Below are 20,298 nucleotides of genomic sequence, written 5' to 3'. Positions count from 1 at the left end.
CCTAGGGAGGTGGTGGAATCTCCTTCCTTAGAGGTTTTTAAGGTCAGGCTTGACAAAGCCCTGGCGGGGATGATTTAGTTGGGGATTGGTTCTGCTTTGAGAAGGGGGTTGGACTAGATGACCTCCAACGCTGATATTCTATGATTCTATGGTTCTATGAAGGACTTCTTCACACAACATACAGTCAACCTGTGGAACTCATTGCCAGGGGATGTTGTGAAGGGCAAAAGTATAATTGGGTTCAAAAATGAATTTGATAAGTTCATGGAGGATAGGTCCATCAATGGCTAGTAGCCAAGATAATCAGGGATGCAATCCCATGCTCTGGATGTCTGTAAACCATTGACTGCTAGAAGTTGAGGCTGGACAACAGTGGATGGATCACATGCTAATTGACCTGTTCTGTTCATTACCTCTGAAGCGTCTGGCGCTGGCCGCTGTTGGAAGACAGGATACTGAGTTAGATGATCCACTGGTCTGATGCAGTATGGGCATTCTTCTGTTCTCAAGGGGCAGGTTTGGGGATCATAGACTCCTTTGCTAAGAAGAGAACTGTTTTCTCGTGTCTTTGGAGACTAAAGCTAGATTTCAGTCCCAGACATGTAGCAGACCCTTCCCAGTTCTTGGAATCATTTGCCATATGCTGTTACCTCAGTAAGAAATACATAACAACCAGAGGCTGGGGTCTGTATTTGTACAAGCACAATGGCAGATTTCTGAAAGTTAAACAGTACAGGGATGTAAACGGTATTTGGGAATATAATAGGGTCCATACTTTACAGCCCTCAGGAAAGCCCTATGGCCTGTGTCATAGAGGAGGTCAGACTAGCGATCACAGTGGTCTCTTCTATCCTTAAAATCTAGGAATCTATGAAAGTCTCCTGTAAAAATTTCCAACTATCTCAGCAAGGTTTAATATTCTGGATTTCAATACCTATTCATCTTATTGAAAAACCTTGTTATTTTATCTTATGTATGTCTGAGCTGTACAAAGTTTACAGATTATGAAGGATTTATGACACATGCCTGCTTGGCCTTAATGTTCCACTAATGAAAATGGCTTCTGCAGTGCTGTGGGCTCCATCTGAATATTTGGAAGCCCTAGACACCGTTAATATCACACAGTGCTGCTGAAATGAGGTTGCAGACATCATGCCTTCTAGAATGTTTGGCACAGTGCGATTCTCAAACAGGCACTGAGGAGGTACCTGACCTAGTGAAGAATGTTAATAAGCCCAATTCTTTTGTAGAGCCAGAATCCATTTGAGACTCGATTATAACTCTAGTGGATTTCTCTACAAAGCCCAAACAGTTCTCATGGCTCTTTAATTAGGCCAAATCCTGCAGTCTTCACCTGGCATTTACTCAGGACAAGCCTGCATTTAGAGTCAACTGAAAGATTTAACTCACAGACATTTTTTAATCAATTAATATTTGGGATGAGGAGGAAGAATTGTCTTTTGGAATCCGGCTGGCTCAGAAAGAGGGTTGTATTGTATGTCAAGCTGCCATAGCAACTTTAGTGGCAGGAACAATGAGTGCAATGAGTACAGAAATCTCCCAATTATTCTAACAGTGACATTAAAAATAAAATTGAACAGTATCTGCTTTCACTTCTGAGACCACATTTCAAATCAACTAATATGCCCGGAACTTGGAAAATCAGAAGGCTGTAGCCGTCTTGTTTTGCCCCACTCAGGTTCATTTGGAAATTTGTACAGGTGTAGCCTTTTATTTTATTTAAAGTGAGTTTTATAACATGGTATTACGTCACCATGGGTTCAGCACTGGTGGTTACAGTTTCAAGCTCAACAGAGTGAAAGTCATCTCTGCTACTTGCTTCAGAGTTAGTCTCTAGGAACACACAGAGACCAAGGGTAGTGACCACACATACATTCACCAGTACAAAGTCTAGTCTATTTTATAAGTATCAGAAGGGTAGCCGTGTTAGTCTGGATCTGTAAAAGCAGCAAAGAGTCCTGTGGCACCTTATAGACTAACAGATGTTTTGGAGCATGCGCTGTATAAGATTTATTAAAGTTACAATTAAAGTCCTCTTTTTATAATGTGATTCTGTCTACACCTACATTCTGTGTATGTCCATAAAACTGACCACCCTTTTTTCTCTTATTGGTCTGTGTCCCTTGGAAACTTAAGGGACCCCAATTTTCTATAGGCTGTGTAAGTTTCCTGTGTTCTCGTTAGCATTAATGCACGACCTGTACCCTGTGGTTAAGACACATGTCTGAGACAGATGCACCTTTATGGTGTTTTTATGATCTAATATTAATCTTCTGGGTGATTTTGTGCAATTTTATCACTTTCTCCAAGGCCTAAAATAGCTAAGCTAAAATCTTGCAGGCCTCAACCTATAGGTCTTGCGTTTCAGCTTTTCTTACCCATGTCTAACATTTGGTTCCTCTAAATACTGATCAATCTTATATTTTTATAATCCTACAAATTAACTCTAATTAACATACAATGAATATATGTAGCATAACAAATTGATTAATCATAACTTCACACAATAAATGGATACTAAACTAAAATCATTGGCTGCGCAGGAGACTTTCATAGATTCCTAGATTCCAAGGCCAGAAGGGACCATTGTGATCATCTAGTCTGACCTCCTGTCTGACATGGGCTATGGGGCTTCCCTGAATTAATTCTTGCTTCAAGTCAAATAGCTGTGGGTTGAACTAAAACATATCTTTTAAAATAACATCCATTCTTTATTTAAAAATTTTCAGTGATGAAGAATCCATCACGCCTTTTGGTAAATTGTTCCCATGGTTAATTACCCTCTGTGTTAAAAAACTGCACCCTATTTCTAGTCTGAATTTGTCTATATTCAATTTCCAGTGATTGGATCTCATTATGCCTTTGTCTGCTAGACTGAAGAGCCCTCTATTATCAAATTTCTATTCCCCATGTAGATTTATAGACAGTGATCAAATAACCCTTTAACCTTCTCTATGTTAAACTAAGTAGATGAGCTCCTTGAGTTTATCATTATAAGGCATGTTTTCCAATCGTTTAATCACTTTTCATTGCCTTTCTCTGAACCCTCGCCAATGTATCAACATCTGTCCTGAACCGTGGGCACCAGAACTGGACACAGGATTCCAGCAGTGGATGAACCTGTGCCAGATCTAGACTTCTTTTACTATTGGGTCAGAAGTCATTGGTGGAGAGGGTCAGCTCCCTCCTGTCCCTTCCTCGGGCCATGTTCCAGTAGTCTTTACATTTTAACCATGATAACTGTGTGCTTAATTTGCTTGCAGTAAGTGACATGCTGCATCACTTTCGAAAGCATATGACGTGCTACCCAGGAATTCTTTTCTGCATATGTCAGTATGCACTGATGGTCATTACTTCCTCGTGACATTAACATGAGTGATGAGTGTTTCCCATTTGACATAAAAAGAGAGTACTGGTTAAGAAAAAGTCTGTTACTATAAACAAGATTAGGAAGCTCAGGGGGAGGGATAGCTCAGTGGTTTGAGCGTTGGCATGGTAAACCCAGGGTTGTGAATTCAATCCTTGAGGGGACTACTTAGGAATCTGGGGCAAAATCAGTACTTAGTCCTGCTAGTGAAGGTAGGGGGCCAGACTTGATGACCTTCCAGCTCTGTGAGATAGGTATATGCCCACAGTCTGGAGAGACAGGTTTTAATTAATGCAGCTAGGACCCTGGCTACAGCATGAATCTGGAGAATCCTACACAGGCTGCAGTGCTGCTTAGTAGGACAAAGAGGGTTAATTTCATATTTTAATAAATTTCTGTGTCACAGAACTTTGAGTTGGACTGTCGGGTAGCCTGGACTTTTAGATGTGGTGTGCTAAGTCCGCCCTCCGTCCCATCGCGGCCTCCTCCTCCCCCACTTGGCAGGGAGGCTGTCTCCAGAAGGGGGGACCCAGACAGGGGTAAGGGGGCTGAGGCTGTGGCCACAGCTGGGGGCAGGCATGGGAGAGGCAGCCGAGAGCCCAGTGCATGGAGGGGGAGCTGGAACCCATGTAAAATGTTAGGCTGCTGCAGCACCGTCCGCTCCCCTAGTTCCCACACCTGTGTCTCATCATGTCTCCTCTCTGCCCAAACTATTGTGATCTAATGTGACTGATTATTCTTTAATCACCTGTTGGAGGTTTCTGGAGTCTCCAGATGGGTGCTTCCCACTGAGGTTTTACAGTCTGAATGGCGAACTTCAGTAAATGTGTAAAATCTCTGGGTTTTAATTAGGAAATTTTATGGCAAAACTGAAACATTAAGTTGTGCACTTTTTTGTGACGTTTAAAAAACATTTTCAATTTCAGTTTGACATAATTGGAAGAAATGTCTCATGTTTTACAGAGCGTTCTCAGCAATTATCAATAAAACCTAATTTTAAAAAAACCTGTGTAATAGAAGAGGTTTTAAACAATGTAAGTAAAGCTATCTTACCTACTCCCCAGGTGGATTGGCAAGTGCACTGAGCTCTAAGCAACTCTTGCAAACTCCTAGACTGTTATCGGTTTGATTGGCATTGTCAATATATTATTTCCTCTATATATTTTAAAAAGTCTTTGGACTGTATTTAATTTTGAATTTGAAATCTGATAATTAATGGTTTTCTCCAATGCATTTTAATCTTCAAGGCTGTTTATTTTCTTCAGTCAGGTGAATTCATATTTCAGTAAAGGCCAGTCCAAAAAATAAATCTCATCTGGACAACAGATTGCTGGTTTTCCCTTTGATCCTGCTGCTCAGCCTCTATGTTGTCCTCATTGTACATGCTGTGTGTATTTTTATTACATACACAGCGCATGCAATGTGGACATAATGGAGATCAATATACAGCTGATGAATTTTAAGGAGATAATGATTTATGTTTCGTAGAAATATTTTAATTTGTTTTTGCAAATTCCTCACTGGGAAGATTCATTGTGTATGTGACAGGGTCTCAAAACTACACTGCAAGTGACATTCACTCTAGTATAGAGGGCTAGCACAAGGTCTGTGTAACATTTAATTCTTACTGAAATCCTCAAAATCATATTTAAGTGAGATTTAAATGGAGCTGAGGCCTTGTGCTCTGCACTGAGGTGCATTTCATCCTGTGTGCATATTTCACCCGCTGCTGCTGTAATTCACTCTGAGCTATTCACTTTTTTGGTCTCTGTACCATACTTCATCTCTAATAGAGTTGGTCACATTTTCTCATTCAAAACTTTGTAAATGAAAAATCATCTTTTGAAATATAAAATGAAAATGTTGGAATCTTTTCAGGGTTCAAAAAAGGCCAGATAAGTTCATAGAAGACAAGTCCATCAATGGCAATTAGCCAGGATGGGCAGGGATAGTGTCCCCAGCCTCTGTTTGCCAGATGGTAGGAATGAGCGATAGGGGATGGATCACTTGGATTCCCCGTTCTGTTCATTCCCCTTGGGGCACTTGGCATTGGCCACTGACAGCAGACAGGATACTGGGCTGGATGGACCTTTGGTCTGACCCAGTCTGGCCGTTCTTATGTTCTCAAGGAACTTAAGGAAAGAAGATAAACACAAGAAATAGTATTTTTCAGTTTACCTCATACAAATACTGTAGTGCAGTCCCTTTATCACGAAAGTGCAACTTACAAATGTAGAATTGGTTTTTGCATAACTGCACTCAAAACCAAAACAACGTAAAACTTTAGAGCTTACAAGTTCTCTTAGTCCTATGTCTTGTTCAGCCAATCGCTCAGACAAACAAGTTTGTTTACATTTACAGGAGATAATGCTGCCTGCTTCTGATTTACAATGTCACCTGAAAGTGAGAACATACGTTCTCGTTGCACTGTTGTAGCCGGCATTGCAAGATATTTACATACCAGATATGCTAAACATTCGCACGCCTCTTCATGATATGACTTGTAGATTGCACAAGCTTTTGTCTTTTTTACAGAACAAATATTTGTAATAAAAATCATATAAAGTGAGCACTCCATACTTTGTGTTCTGCATTGTAACTGAAATCAAAATATTTGAAAATTTAGAAAAAATCCAAAATATTTATAATAAATTTTAGTTGGTACTCTATGATTAACAGTGCAATTAAAACTGTGATTAACCTCAATTACTTTTTTAATATCATGATTAATAATGATTAATTTTTTAATCATTTGACAGCCCTCACAAAAATGTCTTGATTTTCAACTTCTGTATTTTGAAAAAAATGTTAGTATTTCTAATGAAGATAGGATGTTTAATTACTATTTTTAACAAAACATACCATTTTTGATCAGTTCTAAATCACTGAGTTCCTGGATAGACTCAAACCTAACATGAACAAACACTGGGCCAGATTTTCAGAAGCAGGCCTACATTTCTACACCATCAACTGGCAATTTTGCACCTGAAAATCACGGGTTCACAGGCTAATTTGGGCAGATTATCCCCACAGGTATTGAAAAATCCTGAATTGCAGGCAAAATTATTGTAAGTGCAAACTTTCTACCTGCAGTTTTTGTAGAGGATGCAGTAATAAAAATGGAGGCCCACTTCTTTTTTGGTCCTCTTACTATTTTTTTTATTTGGTGTATACATTTAATGTGAGCCTCTATTATGGTGTTTTTATACAATTTCCTGGCGGATTGCAGGCATTTCACTCTTGTGACTGTTACATGTGTTCAGTGATATGTAGATTAGAGGACATAAATTAGATTCTTACAGTCTCAAAGTAAAATGAACCGACTGTATTCAGATATGTGAAAAAAGGTGTCAGATCATAGTGATTTAGGGCACTACTCTGTTTTGTATGTGTTGCATAAATGGCGATGGTATGGTATAGTGGTGTGACTCTCATTAAACAATAATCTGTAGGATCTGATATTTTATGGAACTTGAACATCTAGTTTTTACTTATGGAAAACGCTCTGACAATCTGTGTGAGAGATGGCATAGAGCCATTTAGATCTGATACTGTGTGCAGGGACATCCTTGTAAATAAAAAAGGAACTTCTGCTGGCTAGGAAAAGCGGTGATAGGGTAGTGTCAAATTAAATGTTGAGGTTGTCAGCTCAGCAGCCTCATCTGATTATCTGCACCTGAGGCTACAGAAATCTCATTAAAGGCCTGTTATTAGATGATGAAAAATGCATCCTGTCTCAGTGACATGTTTGAGGAGGCAAAAAATGTTCCCCTAGTGCCGGTGCAGTGCAGTGAAAATTAATTTACTTGGCTTGCTTATATCTTTTCTGAGGAGATAGTGGGGGAAAAGCCTGTCAGATGTTTAGCTCTTCTTCCTGGTGCTGAGGAACCTCCGCTCGCTCTGCCTTCAGACCCTTAGTGCGAACTGCAACAGACGGACTCCGGTTCACTCCGGGGTTGCCCTCGACTGATTTCATTTTGTGGATTTTATTACTTGATGCTAAACCAGTATTTCTATTTATCCAATTATTCAATATGTCCAACTGCATAACAGATCATACAGACTCCAGTGTCTTGAACAAGAAAATAATTTTCTAAGAGCATTAGCGAGAATTACTTTTGTTTTTACGAGGTACCACTGTTGCATACGTTACAAGTTTTAATGTGTTTTTTTTCCAATCATTATCTCTGTCATTGCCACAAGACAATTGCTCCACATTCTTATCTGGTTTCTTTGATGCTTGTAATGGAAAGAAAATTTCAAATTCAGACAGCTTTTAGCAAAAGGATGTCCCATTCCGCAGTCTAATACATGCTAAAGAATACGATTAAGATGCCATGCTGTTAACTTAAATAATTGCAAAAGACACTTTTGGCTGTGAGGATAAGTTGCCATCTCTGCAGGTTAATAGTTTTGAGTAGATTGCTGCTATAATTTCTTCTGTCATTTTTACAACTAAATGTCTTGCTATTCTGTGCACATGTGTACACGTTTCTCTAGCAGTTTCACTGGTCATACAAGCTATAGCTATGTTTGCAAAACTGTTTTTATTCTAACCAGCTTCTTTTACAAAAGCATGTAGCTTTTGGAAACACATTTGGGCAAACAAGGCTTTTTGTACTATGGTGATTTTAGAAAATTTGTGTGAAATCCCTTGTTGTTTTTGGAGTTCATGAAACAGATTGAAAACATATACATTCATTTTCCTTATTTTTCTCCCTTCTACAAAGATAACTTAAAACCTGCTGAACTTTGAAAGGTCCCAACTGTATGAGTGCTTATTACAAGCACACATTTTGCTGAGTGTGAAAATAATTGTTATCAGACAAGGAAGTTTGAGAACATTTGGAGCTGCCAGACCAAGCGTGTGCAGCAGAAAATGTAATTAAGCCATGAGTTGGAGAACTTTAAAATAGATGTGCTCATGCCAGCAGAGGTAATTAACTTGCTGATTCTTGGTTACAGACATTTACAAGCTCAGCTGAGGATTGCAGAGTCACACCAACAAGTTTACTAGCTTTGGAGCAAAGGGCAACAGAGTGGCTTCACTCTGAAGGAGGAAGTGGTTAAGGGAAGCCTGCCAAAACTGCAGCTGTCAGCTCCCAGGGGCCAAAGTAGACCTATCCGGTGCTGGGATGTGACCAGGATTTATCCGGGAATAATTCTGTTTGTGTTGAGAATATCAGTCTTTGACCAGAGAGCACGGACACTCCCAGGTTTCCTGTGAAATGAGTTGACAAGTTGCAGCAGAAGAAAAAAGTGACCAAGAGATCTGGATGAACGTTGAGGGGTTAGAGCAGCAAGGCAGTATTTTGGTGGAAGAGTTTTTCTCACTCCTCCCTGGGATAAGGCAGAAGTTATTGCTGTAGCACAAAGCCATATGCAGAAACAGCTGTTCTGGCATCACACAGTTTTGTGGGGTGGGAATATCAAGAAGCCGTTTTCCAAATCCCTCCTGTCATATGACTCCATATAATAACTGTGTGTTCTGGAGTCCCATGCAGTGTGTAATGTATCTGTGCACCAGTCTGATTCCTCTCTGGACTGTGGGAGCAGCAGACATGTATCTCATTTCCAGACCCACTGCAACAGCTCTGTTCTTTCCCATTTTTGGAGCCCCTCATTATGCCAATAGCGTCTCTCAGCCTGCCATAATTTTCAAAACATTTAGTAGGCCATAGTGATTCCATCCTATAGTGAGATTGTGCCTATCTCCTTTAATATTTTCATTTGACTAGAGGTGTTTGCAAAATGGTAAGTATTTTCTGTGGGGGAGGGGGGAATGGCAAGAAATGGAACATTTTTTATTTTTGAAACAGTTTTGAACAAATTGTTCAGTTTTTTAGTGTTTAACCCATTTTTAAAAGAAAACTGAACTTTCCAATTTTCTGTCTCAGCTTTTTGTCAACAAACCTGGAAAATTTTGAATGAAATGCAAAAATGTTCATTTTCTTAAATGGAAAAGAAGGGGGAAGAAGTTTAAATGGGAAATTTTGGATCAGCTCTCATCTTTATTCAGTTCTCCAGAATCAGCTTCATTCACCTGGGTTCCACTGTACTTCCCGAACCTCTAAGACCTGGATAGTAACGTACTTAGGCGTTGCTGTGCTCAGTATAACAATGCCTGACTGATTTAGGAACCTAAATCTCCTTTTCAAAAGGAGGTTAGGCATTTAGGAGCCTAAATCCTGTTTGAAAATGATATTTGGGTTCCTAAATCAGTTGGGCATTGTGATGCTGCGTGCAGGAATGCTTAAATATGTTTAATAATCTGGGCCTAATATCTTTTCTCTAGTATTTTGAACAGTGGGGTATGCTATATCGCCCTCTCAGCTACAAGGTTTAAATAAACTAAGCAGTGAATCAGTTCCTCTGTAGCACTGGAATTAAGCAGGTGGCTCAGATTGTTAGGGGAAGGAAAACAAATACCACACTTACTGTCAATTTAATAGTCTATCTGCAACAGAAAATAAACTGGTTTGCATCACAGTATAAGTAAAACTCGTGGCAAAGTGTTTTGCTCTCTCTGTGGTCATTGTCAAGTTGGGTTTTTTTTTAAATACTTTCCCTTTTTTGCCTGTTCCTCTGTGATCTTTGTTCTCTGCCCAACAGCTTTGCCAAGTTTGTGTTTATTTTCAGATGTCATTTAGGGCAGCGCTAGTGTTCATTGTCCAAGGCAAATAATGAAATAGCATTTTGTTGGTTCTTTGGAGTACCCCTGCTCATTGCTAGATTTTGTCATCCACGCTGGCTCTAACTGCTATTAGGCGTTTGGGGGTGTCCCACAGTGAGATTCTAGCTACTAGTCTGGATAGGTTTGCAACCCTCAACCCTCCATAATTAAAGATTATGTCACATGATGAAACCTCCAGGAATACATCCAAACACATCTGCAACCCAAAGTCTGGGCTGTGTTGAAGTATTGATTTAAATAAAAGTAATTCAATCTCCAGGCAGTGCTGATCAATGTACTTTAGTTCTATCCTGGGCTAGCAAGAAAGAGGCGCTGCAGCATCTTTTTTCGATTACAGTGAGTCAGAGATCTTGAAAGGACAGTGTCGGCAGACTCCACTGTTTTCTGTGATATAGGAAGATGGAAGAAATGGCGGAGACTTGGCTAGAAGACTTGAGAGAGAGGTGGAGAGAGACCAGCTGTTTGGAGTCAAGGGCTTCAGTAAATGTGGAGCCCTCAGGCTGGTAGAGAGGGATTGTTGCAACTCTACTGTATGTGGCCACCAGTGGGTTTTAGTCTAGCTGCACAACAGCTGATGTGTCCTGTGGTAAGATAACCTTTTACTCCAGGGCAGTAATTACTCTTTAAATATTTTACAGTTTTGTAGCTCAAGTGTCCAGCGTTGTATTCCTCGTGAGGGCAGCGTGTCGCACCCCCACCTCTGCCACGAACACAGGCCACACGGAGACCACCTTGCTTGTAAACACCCCTGTATCGTTTATTTACAGTGTTTGAATCCCTCCACCAATCTACGCAGTGTCTCCAGGCCTTTACACCCTGTATCTCAACTTTCTAGCCTGTTCCCCCAAAGCTGCCTTTATCCAGGGACCTCCTTTCTCAGGCTCTCCTGTCCTTCTGTTCCTCTCCTCCTCTCTTCCTCCCACCCCTCCCTCCTTGTCTCCTTTTATACAATTTCCCTTGTAATGGGCTACACTGCTCATGGACTCTCCGACCCCCATCTGGCCTGGTAATCAGGTACATCTCTGGTCAATCTAGGGTGACCAGATGTCCCAATATTATAGGGACAGTCCCAATATTTGGGGCTTTTTCTCATATAGGCTCCTATTACCCCCCCAACCCCATCCTGATTTTTCACACTTGCTGTTTGGTCACCCTTGTTCAATCAGGCCTTCCCCGGGGTATGGCTAGTGACTGGTGTGCTGGCTCAGGAGCTCAGCACGCTGTCACCGTGGCTTCTGGTTTTACTGAATACCATCGACAGGGGTGGGGAGTGCTCCCAGAAGTGGAACTCTGACCCCAGCAGAAGTGGTTTACAGATGGATGGCAGCTTTTGGAAAGTTGGGTGAGGAGGGCCACGCACCCGAATGGCAATAGAGTGGAATGCAAATGGGTTGTGTAGGCAGCATAGTGAGAACTACCTGGGGCAAAAGAGGCCACATTGTGTAGAGGTTACTCAGTACTGCCTGAATGGAATGTAACTACAAAGACCTAAAAGATGAATGGAAACAACCATTTGGGCATATAAAATATGTGAAAACCACAAGTGATGTATGGTGTTAAGGGTCGATGGCTCCGAGTATGGCCCTGCTGGGGGAAATCTAGACACAGACCTGGCCATGTTACACCTATGCCGTCTCCTGTTGTGACATGTTTGAAAAGTGCTATAAGCAATAGTGGGATATCAGACCCTGGCTTGTCTCTGATTTTGGAAGACTAGCAAGATCTTTGGTGGGCCTGAACTCCACAGCCATCCTCAGCTGGTGTAAATTGTCACAGCTACATTGAAGTCAGTGGCACTATGACAATTTGCACCAGCTGAGGATCTGACCCGAGTCTTACACATGGGTATAGAGTCTCTTTCTGTGCATAAACAAGCAGTAAAGAGCTCAAGCAAAATGTGGTGTTCACTTTTAATCTTTGTAGTACTTAATGGTAGCTAACAATGCTATCAAGCCATCCCTTTCTCAGTACACTGTCATTTTATTTTGATGAGATGATTGATCTATTTCACTTCCAACATTGTTTACTAGATCCCTTAAAATGTCCTTAAGCCACTCACTGACAGGACGTGAACTGTACAGGCAAAACAGTTCAGTAATCAAGTCAAAAGCCGCAGAAATGGAGTGACTAGGAATACAGCTCACAGGCAGGTTATAGTATGCTGTGCTCCCATGCCACAGATAGCTCCAGCACTGGTTAGGGAACGCATACCGTGCTTCCTCTGCTCGCAGAGCCATTTCATAAATCTTCACTCTGCATCATGCTGTGTTCTTGTTTAATGAATAGGGAAAATAGCCATCACCACCAAGTGATCAGGGAATGGCTCTGTGTGCAGCACTGCTCTCATGAGTTTCGAACCTGGGATTGTTCCTGTCATTCTTCCTAGCAAAGAAAAAAAGACTAATCCAAAATCTTCAACAACCATGAGCCTGAAAACAGTTTTCTCTGTTTCTGAAACACATATTACTTTTGAATGACTGAACTAATGAAATTCCCAATTGGTCTGATTTAATTTGAACTATGTTAATTTGAACTATGTTTAATTTGAACTTTCCTTAATTTGGAAAGAATATCAATTAGAGCAGTATAAGGCTGGAAATCCCAAAACATGAATTAAGATCAAGAACTTTCATGCAAACTATTATAGAGGACTCATTGTGACATATAATTTGTGTGTGTGTGTGTGTGAGACAGAGAGAGAGAGAGAGTATTTAACTACAAGGGTACCACCATTGTGGAGTCATGTACCAAGTCCCAAGTTACTACCTTAAAAGAGGAAAATTGGGGAAATGCACTCATTTGGCGTGCAGTTACTTGTGTGTCTGTAGAAGAAACTGCAGAGGTTGTCAGTGACTACTCTGTTCAACACTGACTTAAAAGTCCAGTAGTCCAGGATTTTCCTCATAGTCTCTGGGAATCCATCTGTTCTGATCATGGCTCCAGGCGGCACCACATACAGTAGACCAAAGTGCAGCTCAGTTTACTGATAATGATACTTCTACAATTACTCCACACCCTGATTTCCTTGCCTGCCATTCGTAGACAGGGGAAGGGGCTCTAGCATTGCAAAGGAGGAAGCAGTGTTTTACTGCCACACTAGTGAGGTTAGATTCTGAACTCCCTGGGGCAGCAGGAGTTTGGAGCATCACAGAGGTGAGGCATTTGCATCTCGGGGGGGTGGGGGGGGAGGAGTGACTAATGCTGGGCCTTATTTACATCTTAATAATAGAGTAATTGTAATAGCAATTGTATAGACTATTTTGACTTCTATTTCTTGGGCTCAGCTTGAATTAAGCAGCCATCTTTTAACAATTTTTAAATGACATCGTTAATTTTTTTTGTGATTCTGATTCCTCCATTGACTTGCTGCTTGGGGAGGCTGAAAAGTAACAGCCTGAAGCTTTGCAGCTTTGCCTGTGCTGCTGGATGCCCCATTCAACATTGGGGTCAAAGTGGCAGCGTCTGGAGCAGAGGGATGTTTGACAAGAGAGGCGAAATCATTGAAAGGAACAATATTGCATGGCCGAAACCCTCATGTGCACTGAAGCTTGTTCTCTTCCCTGCTTTTTGATTGGGTTTCTGCTAAGTCTTTGTTGCATGGTTTGGGAGTGGCGCAAGAGGTAACCTAGCCAACAATTACACGGAACTGTAGGAATAGTGTTGTTTGCTGGACTATGTCTGAAGATGGGCAGTGTTATTAACTAGCTAAGACTGTCACAGGTATGCTGATCCTGCTAATGGTGCTTTTATGGAACCTTAGAGCGGTAGCTGGAAATCTTATTTCCTGCTGAGAGGCATTAAAACAGCTCCTAATTTTTCAAACATGAATCAAAAGCAGGGTTTCTCAAACTGGGGTCACCGCTTATGTAGGGGAAGGCCCTGGTGGGCTGGCCCAGTCCCCAGGTCCAGCTAATTGCGGCTCCCAGTGGCCGCGGATCGCTGCTCCAGGCCAATGGGAGCTGTTGGAAGTGGCGCAGGCCGAGGGACTTACTGGCCATCGCTTCCAGCAGCTCCCATTGGCCCGGATCAGCGATCTGCAGCCACTGGGAGCCATGATTGGCTGGACCTACAGACGGGGCCGGTAAACAAACCGGCCCAGTCTGCCAGGGGCTTTCCCTACAGAAGCAGCGACCCGCAGTTTGAGAAACCCTGGTCAAAAGGCAACCTAAAAGAGAGAGATGATGATGGTGGTGGTTTGTTGCACCCAGGGATCCTACCCCGGCTTCCTCTTTCCCTGTGTTAAGACAGGCCAATGTCAGGACACACCTCGGTCCAGGTTGAGATGCTGCCTGGGCCTTACATTATAGCATTTGGAGTTTTTAGGGGCCTGTCATATGGGCCAGTTTGGGGGTAGGGAAATGAAGACCACCTGCCTGAGGAGATGCTGAGCAATTCCTGCTTTATAGCAGGGTTTGAAGGTCACTGACTGCACTCTGCGAATGCTTCAGAGTGTACTGAAACTGGCACACCCAGGCACAGACACTCAGGTCAGTTATGTTGCTCTTTGGAGTGAAAATTGCCCCCAGAAATTGGCTCAGACTGATCCTCAAATTTGCGGTCCAGGAGTTTGGACGGAGACCCGTGGCTACTCCACATCACTCAGAAGCCTTCTAACTTCCTTAGCACCTGCAATGGGTGCTGAAGGGTGTAATCCTGCCCCGCTGATACTCAGCACTGTAACCAGGGCATAAATGAGGAAGCAAAGGGAAGAGGAAAGGAAGCAAGGAGTCTGATTGTGGTGTGTTTGCTCTCTGCTGGATCCCTTCCCAACCTAGACACCCTGCCTGGCAACTAACCTTGGGCTGAAAGCGCAGCCAGGTGTAGGTGTCCAAGACACTGACGAAATGTAGGATGGCTTCAGACAAAGAAACCTCAGTGAAAATCACTAGCCTATGTACTGAAATTTCACAACAGTTCGTAACTTTGTGAGCTGAGCCACAAAGAACATCCTCCTGCTGCTCCAGTTTGGACCAGAATTCCCAGCTGCCTAGTCTGCCTTTTGATATGTTGATTCTGCAAAGAACCTGCTGCCCCTGATACAGCCCAGCGTGGTGAAGGGATGGACATACATGTTGGAGAGGAAAGGAGGACAGAAGCTCTGAGTCTGTCTCAGTGCTACCAAGATTTGGCTCATGAATCTGGATGAAGCTTGCTGTGCTACTGCCTGGGACTGGAATGGTTTTGCTCCAGAATAGAGTTTTTTAACCTTTGATGTATCCTATGCTGACAGCCGTCCTGCTGTGACACCTGTAGATGTGTCTCGAACTGGTATTTGAATAGCTTCTGAGTCTCCAGTGCAAGGAAGGGTCTCTTCAGGTGGCTGTGCCATTTCTTGCAGAAATAATCTTCCGAGGACTGTGAAGTGGAGTGAGCCCGGATGATTGGTGAGCACTTCCTGTCCCTGCGTTGTGGCCAGTGCTGCTGCTCTAGCAGGCCGTGCATTTGTGTGACTGAGCCCTGGGGTCTGCCTTTTCCAATAGATCTGAAGTTTGTCTTATGCAGTAAAACGTATTCGCATCTGCTCTTCTTGGGGGATTAGAAGTGAATTGTCCCAGTGGTGGCTGCTGCCCTGGGGGAGGCGTCCCGTCCATGTGATGCTGAAGCCATGGAATGTTCTGCCAGGAGAGGGCAGCTTTAAATTTCAGCCAGAGCTGCCTACGAGAAGCTCAGCAGAGGTACCTCATGAGAGCCCGGGGTTTAGTCCAGGCTACATGAGGTGGGGGTGTGAGAACATACTGGGATAATCTTTTAATGTGGGGTATTTTTAGATTCAGGCTTTAATCCTGTAATACTTGAGATTTGCCATCGGTAATTTGCAATTTCTAAACTCACAATATAGTTTTATTTTTCTTTGTTTTCGTAACTCTTCATTGCCTGGGAGGGCTTTCTCCCTCTAAGCAGTCCCTGTGAATAGAGAATGCCTGTTGTGTTTGATAGTATTCCTCAACCCCCCCTTGTTCAGAGGCCTGCTGTGATCGTTTGGGAGGGCATTAGCAAGGACATTAGGGCTTGTCTACATGAGAAGGCAGCATCAGTCTTTGCTAGAAGTGTGATTTTAAACCAGTTTAGTTACCAAGGGCTGCAAAAGGCCGTGTGGACAGTTTCATTTTGGTTTATTTCAGTTTAGCTTAAATTGATCAGGAATTGGTTTAAATTAAACTGAAGTAAGCCAGTCTTAAACCCAGTATGAGTGTCCAAAAAGGAGTTTACTCTGGTTTAATTTAAATAGGTTTGAAAGCCCATTTAAATTAAACGGATACAACTTTCATTTGTAGACAGGGCGATAATAGAACTAGATAAGATGAAAGTCACTTTTTGTTCCTTCTTAAATACATATCACGCCCTCAAAGCTGCTGTTGTGTTTTGTGTGAATATGTCCATGCATGTGTCTATATATGTGTGTGGTATCATGGTTTTCAGTTATAGTCTTTGTTTGCAAATATTGAGAACCACCAAATACCGGCGAGGGGAATGCAGCTAAGTGCAGGCTACCAGCATATTGTCTGTGCTCTAGCAGAGAGCAGTGTGGTTTGCCTCACAGATAGTATTTTGTCATCACATCACCGTGTGTGGCTCTGGTGGATGAAAGGGGCACTGAGATAAGGCTCAGAGCTGAGTTCCTGACTTTCTCATTTATTTCTGTTCGTGCTTTTTTAATACCTTCCCACACTGTTGGTGGTAAATGGCATTTTTTTATCATTTGAACTATGTATTTGTATAACCAGCTTTCATCTTTCTGTCTCCTTTTTTCATGTCTGCTTTTCGACATCATTTAGTCTTGATCTGGAATGTACTCGTCATCGGGGCAGTCCCACTGACTTCCATCACTAGTACCAATGTAGGTTTTTATTTCTGTGTTCCAGTATCACACAGAGGTCTCAGTCCCTTCAGGCTCCATTGTGGAAGGGGAAGGGAGATTGGGGGAGCTGTGAGGGAAATATGTGCTTCCACAGAGATGCTGTGAGCACAAGCAGCTGCTTTGGAGTCAAAGTTTTGTTTTAAGATACAAATAAATAAGAAATAATGAATGTTGTCAGCAATCTCTGCTGGTCATCTGCCTGGGCATTATCCGCTGGCAATGGGATGAGACTGGCAGGAAGACACACACCCAACGAATGTTTGCCGCATTGGATTCTTAACGAGTAGCTACTGACAGTATGTTTCAAGTAGAGAATGTCTGTGCAGTTCTACTTCTCACACAGCGATCCATGAAGCAGGTCTTGGGTGCTTAAAAGATCCGAGGGGGAGTATGTGTAGCTTTTGGAGTTCTTAATTCTGTGGGGGTGGGTGGGTGGGTGTGTGTTAGGGCTGCCTGAAATTTTTTTACCAAAAATAATTCCCCATCAGAAAATGCAGTTTTGTTAAATTAGAAAATGTTGATTTTTGACAAAAAAATCAATTTTCATTAGTAAAATCTAAGCTAAATTTTTCAATTTAAATCCACATGTTAAAACCAGTTGATTTTTTGTTTGTTTGCACTGTTGTTTCAGAACTACATTGTTTCAAATGGACATTTCAACATAAGTTGTTGTTATAAGTCAAAATGCTGATGTGAAAGGAATTTTTTCATTTAGAAACAGCATTCGGTAACAAAAAAAATTCATTTCAGTGGGAAATGTTTAAACTTTTTGTTTTGCATTTCTGAATGATTTTTTTTTCTGAACTATTTTCTGTGAAAATTTTTGACATTTTAACTTTTCATCTCAATTTGGGATGAAAATAAACATTGAAATTTCCCATGGCATAGGAATATGTCTTCTGCCTAGCACCTGTATCTGTATCTGTCTCTATATAGTTGATCCTTGGCCTGAACAGTTAGCCAATATTCGGCGCCTTGCCAGTCTGCCTCTGTTAGGAGTAGAAATTGATGAGAGTCGGGTATTTCTTTGGTGCAATCCTGTTTCTTTACAGAAAATGTCCACAAAGTCCTGCTTCCCCAAACATAGTAGGAACAACAATGGCAGGCAGTTTCCTTTCATTGTTTCCACACTTGTGCCTTTCAAGCCAGTACTCTGCCCAAAGGCCGTTCTCTCGTGGCTTCCTCCCAGGGTCACGATCACACTGCATCTCTTGCTGCCTGCTTCCTTTCTAGTTTCATCACTCACGCAGCTGCATCCAAATGAATGCCTCTGACCTTACATTTGCAATCAGGCCACATGGCTCAGATTCTACATAAGCCTTCTCGAATTGGTCTGTGCCTTGGTCAGTGGCTTCCAGTATTTCAGCTATGACTAAACAAATAGGTATTTAGTTGCTCTCTCATTTAGCCTGAATGAAAGGGGACTAGCAGGCCCATCAGCTTTGATGAAGTCTGTGATTGCCAACAGATCAAAGACACTCTTGCTCTATTACCAAAATTCTCTTGATTTCCCTGTAAGAAATATTATGTCTTATGAGATGAGACTAAAGTAAAGTTGCAGGCTGTGTCATTTCCTGAGCTAGAATGCAGAGGTTAATTATTTTTAGGTTACAATTTGTTTCAGCTCCAGCAGTGCCTGCAAGGCACTATTGACTCAGGCCATGACTGTAGCTGGATTCCATCTCGGCTGGGGATGGCAGTCCACCAGAGCACTACCCCAGGGCTTTAGTTAGTGTGGAACAGAAATCTGTCTAAACATAAAACACAGAGCTAGAGAAGCACTTTAGACTACTTCCAGGTCCCTCTATTTGCACTGACCTGCTCTTTGTTGGGTTGCTTGTATTCCTTTATTCGCCCTACACATGGTGACACAGCAGATTAATAGTTATCTCCTGTGTGGGGGTAGGTCCCTTTCTTCCTGCGTTTGTTGGTAGCCACATCATTGATCACAGGAATTCATCTGTCTTACAGTGCAATACTTTTAAAAGAACCATGTACATTAAAATGCTTATCTGTTTTGGAAATGTGTTTCCTGCTTCCGAAGTGGCAATTTTCTGTAAGTGTGAGTGGCCTGAGGAGTGGGCTAGTCAGTGAGGGTCAGTTGTAAGATTTTTTTTTTTAATAGACAGAAAACCCCTGTGAGGTTCTGTTTTGCTGTGGAATAAATAAATAACCAAAAATGAACATGATCCTAAGTCTGAGGGTACGTCTACACTGCACGATTATTTCGAATTAGCTTAAACCGATATTACAAAACAGATCTAATAAAATCGGTTTAGCGCGTCCACAGTGGGATCCCGAAATCGATTGTTTGCGTCCATGGTCCAAAGCTACCAATCGATTTCAGGAGCGTGCACTGTGGGTAGCTGGTTCCTCAGCATCCCATAGTTCCCGACTTCGCGTGTTGAGAACACAGTGGCCTGATGGGGCAGAAACACTGCCGGGTGGTGCTGGGTACAGCCTACCCCTCACCTTTGTGAAGGAGCGACAACCCTTGGGCGCCTTTTTCCGCGAGTAGCATTGAGCAAACGCCATACGCACACGCAATCTTTCCCTTTTTTTCACGGTGGTGGTGGGGGAAATAAAACGAGGAGCTGTTCCCTGAAACACAAGCCAGAAAACACTGTGTTGAACCTACAGACATTGGAGCTCAGCCAAGAATGGCAAAAATTTTAGAAGACTGCTAGTGGACTGTGGATTAGCTGGAGTCCCAGTACCCCTCCCTCCTTCACTGAGCGTCCATATGAGTCCTGGCTTTCCCGTTACTTGTCACACAGCGCTGTGTATCCTGGAGTTTTTTATTCAAACGCTTGGCATTTCGTTTCTGTAACGGAAAGCGATACACAGATTTGTCTCCCCATTACAGCGATCAGTACCTATATCCCCGTACGTCTACTGCTGAGCTCTTTTCGATTTCAAAACTGCATGAGCCGGCGACAGAGTCTCCACGCTGGGCAAGCAGGAAAGTAATTCAAAAGATTCGCAGAGGCTTTCCTGTTTACCTCCCGCTGCACGTCCGAGTTCAGAATTGCTGTTCCAGAGCGGTCGTGTGCACTCTGGAGATGGCCGCCCGGAGGCCAATCACGTCCGATTCCGTCCACATGAACCCACATCCGAGTTATCATATCGAATTAGCCTACTCTCTCGTGGGAAGGAGTTCGAAATCGATTAAGGAGCGCGTTTAACTCGATATTAATGACGACGTCGTGTGAACGGATACAGCGTTAAATCGGTATATCGGCCATTAAACCGATTTAAAGTCGCAGTGTAGACCTGGCCTGAGGCCTAAGAGCACAACTCGGTAAATATCGTATTAAACCTCTTGCAAAGTGGGATCCTGTTTGCCAAGCCTACTGG

General features: G+C 42.4%; 1 protein-coding gene across 1 annotated transcript in view; it reads left to right on the top strand.

The window, feature by feature from the left end:
• HTR2C (5-hydroxytryptamine receptor 2C) overlaps window positions 1-20,298 on the top strand; it is a 431,888-nt gene that overhangs the window by 143,286 nt on the left and 268,304 nt on the right. The window lies entirely within an intron of this gene.

This window comes from Chelonoidis abingdonii, chromosome 8, assembly GCF_003597395.2.
Source record: "Chelonoidis abingdonii isolate Lonesome George chromosome 8, CheloAbing_2.0, whole genome shotgun sequence".
Classification (NCBI taxonomy): domain Eukaryota; kingdom Metazoa; phylum Chordata; order Testudines; family Testudinidae; genus Chelonoidis; species Chelonoidis abingdonii.
The sequence above is the reverse complement of the archived record's forward strand: the minus strand, read 5'-3'. Positions and strand labels throughout refer to the sequence as shown.